Source organism: Oncorhynchus mykiss, chromosome 11, assembly GCF_013265735.2.
Source record: "Oncorhynchus mykiss isolate Arlee chromosome 11, USDA_OmykA_1.1, whole genome shotgun sequence".
NCBI classification, from domain to species: domain Eukaryota; kingdom Metazoa; phylum Chordata; class Actinopteri; order Salmoniformes; family Salmonidae; genus Oncorhynchus; species Oncorhynchus mykiss.
Window position 1 is genome coordinate 5469437 of NC_048575.1, and position 2939 is coordinate 5472375.

The following is a 2939-nucleotide window of genomic DNA, read 5'->3' on the forward strand; positions in this document are numbered from 1 at the left end:
TCCTTCCTGTGTGTCCTGTATTGATGTCCTTCCTTCCTGTGTGTCCTGTATTGATGTCCCTCCTTCCTGTGTGTCCTGTATTGATGTCCCTCCTTCCTGTGTGTCCTGTATTGATATCTTTCCTTCCTGTGTGTCCTGTATTGATGTCTGTTCTTCCTGTGTGTCCAGTATTGATGTCCCTCCTTCCTGTGTGTCCTGTATTGATGTCCCTTCTTCCTGTGTGTCCTGTATCGATGTCTGTTCTTCCTGTGTGTCCTGTATTGATGTCCCTCCTTCCTGTGTGTCCTGTATTGATGTCTGTCCTTCCTGTGTGTCCTGTATTGATGTACCTCCTTCCTGTGTGTCCTGTATTGATGTCTGTTCTTCCTGTGTGTCCTGTATTGATATCTGTCCTTCCTGTGTGTCCTGTATTGATGTCCCTCCTTCCTGTGTGTCTGTTCTTCCTGTTGTTCCTGTATTGATGTCCGTCCTTCCTGTGTGTCCTGTATTGATGTCTGTCCTTCCTGAGTGTCCTGTATTGATACACTTCCTGTGTGTCCTGTATTGATGTCTGTCCTTCCTGTGTGTCCTGTAATGATGTCCCTCCTTCCTGTGTGTCCTGTATTGATGTCCGTTCTTCCTGTGTGTCCTGTATTGATGTCCCTCCTTCCTGTGTGTCCTGTATTGATACACTTCCTGTGTCCTGTATTTATGTCCCTCCTTCCTGTGTCCTGTATTGATGTCAGTTCTTCCTGTGTGTCCTGTATCGATGTCCCTCCTTCCTGTGTCCTGTATTGATGTCTGCTCTTCCGGTGTGTCCTGTATTGATGTCCCTCCTTCCTGTGTGTCCTGTATTGATGTCCCTCCTTCCTGTGTGTCCTGTATTGATGTCCGTACTTCCTGTGTGTCCTGTATTGATGTCCCTCCTTCCTGTGTGTCCTGTATTGATGTCCCTCCTTCCTAAGTGTCCTGTATTGATGTCTGTTCTTCCTATGTGTCCTGTATTGATGTCCCTCCTTCCTAAGTGTCCTGTATTGATATCCCTCCTTCTTGTGTGTCCTGTATTGATGTCCCTCCGTCCTGTGTGTCCTGTTTTGATGTCCCTCCTTCCTGTGTGTCCTGTATTGATATCCCTCCTTCCTAAGTTTCCTGTATTGATGTCTGTTCTCCCTGTGTGTCCTGTATTGATGTCCCTCCTTCCTGTGTCCTGTATTGATGTCCCTCCTTCCTGTGTGTCCTGTATTGATGTCCCTCCTTCCTGTGTGTCGTGTATTGATGTCCCTCCTTCCTGTGTGTCCTTTATTGATGTCCGTTCTTCCTGTGTGTCCTGTATTGATGTCCCTCCTTCCTGTGTGTCCTGTATTGATGTCCGTACTTCCTGTGTGTCCTGTATTGATGTCCCTCCTTCCTGTGTGTCCTGTATTGATGTCTGTTCTTCCTGTGTGTCCTGTATTGATGTCCCTCCTTCCTGTGTGTCCTGTATTGATGTCTGTCCTTCCTGTGTGTCCTGTGTTGATGTACCTCCTTCCTGTGTGTCCTGTATTGATGTCCGTTCTTCCTGTGTGTCCTGTATTGATGTCCCTCCTTCCTGTGTGTCCTGTATTGATATCCCTCCTACCTGTGTGTCCTGTATTGATGTCTGTTCTTCCTGTGTGTCCTGTATTGATGTCTGTTCTTCCTGTATTGATGTCTGTTCTTCCTGTGTGTCCTGCATTGATGTCTGTTCTTCCTGTGTGTCCTGTATTGATGTTCTTACTGTGTGTCCTGTATTGATGTTCTTCCTGTGTGTCCTGTATTGATGTTCTTCCTGTGTGTCCTGTATTGATGTCTGTTCTTCCTGTGTGTCCTGTATTGATGTCCGTACTTCCTGTGTGTCCTGTATTGATGTCCGTACTTCCTGTGTGTCCTGTATTGATGTTCTTCCTGTGTGTCCTGTATTGATGTACCTCCTTCCTGTGTGTCCTGTATTGATGCTCTTCCTGTGTGTCCTGTATTGATACACTTCATGTGTCCTGTATTGATATCCCTCCTTCCTGTGTGTCCTGTATTGATGTCCCTCCTTCCTGTGTGTCCTGTATTGATGTCCCTCCTTCCTGTGTGTCCTGTATTGATGTCCCTCCTTCCTAAGTGTCCTGTATTGATGTATGTTCTCCCTGTGTGTCCTGTATTGATGTCCCTCCTTCCTGTGTCCTGTATTGATGTCCCTCCTTCCTGTGTGTCCTGTATTGATGTCCCTCCTTCCTGTGTGTCGTGTATTGATGTCCCTCCTTCCTGTGTGTCCTGTATGTATGTCCGTTCTTCCTGTGTGTCCTGTATTGATGTCCCTCCTTCCTGTGTGTCCTGTATTGATGTACCTCCTTCCTGTGTGTCCTGTATTGATGTCCCTCCTTCCTGTGTGTCCTGTATTGATGTCAGTTCTTCCTGTGTGTCCTGTATTGATGTCCTTCCTTCCTGTGTGTCCTGTATTGATGTCTGTCCTTCCTGTGTGTCCTGTATTGATGTACCTCCTTCCTGTGTGTCCTGTATTGATGTCTGTTCTTCCTGTGTGTCCTGTATTGATGTCTGTCCTTCCTGTGTGTCCTGTATTGATGTCCCTCCTTCCTGTGTGTCCTGTATTGATGTCTGTCCTTCCTGAGTGTCCTGTATTGATACACTTCCTGTGTCCTGTATTGATGTCCGTACTTCCTGTGTGTCCTGTATTGATGTCCGTACTTCCTGTGTGTACTGTATTGATACACTTCCTGTGTCCTGTATTGATGTCTGTCCTTCCTGATTGTCCTGTATTTATACACTTCCTGTGTCCTGTATTGATGTCTGTTCTTCCTGTGTGTCCTGTATTGATGTCCCTCCTTCCTGTGTGTCCTGTATTGATGTCCTTCCTTCCTGTGTGTCCTGTATTGATGTCCGTACTTACTGTGTGTCCTGTATTGATGTCCCTCCTTCCTGTGTGTCCTGTATTG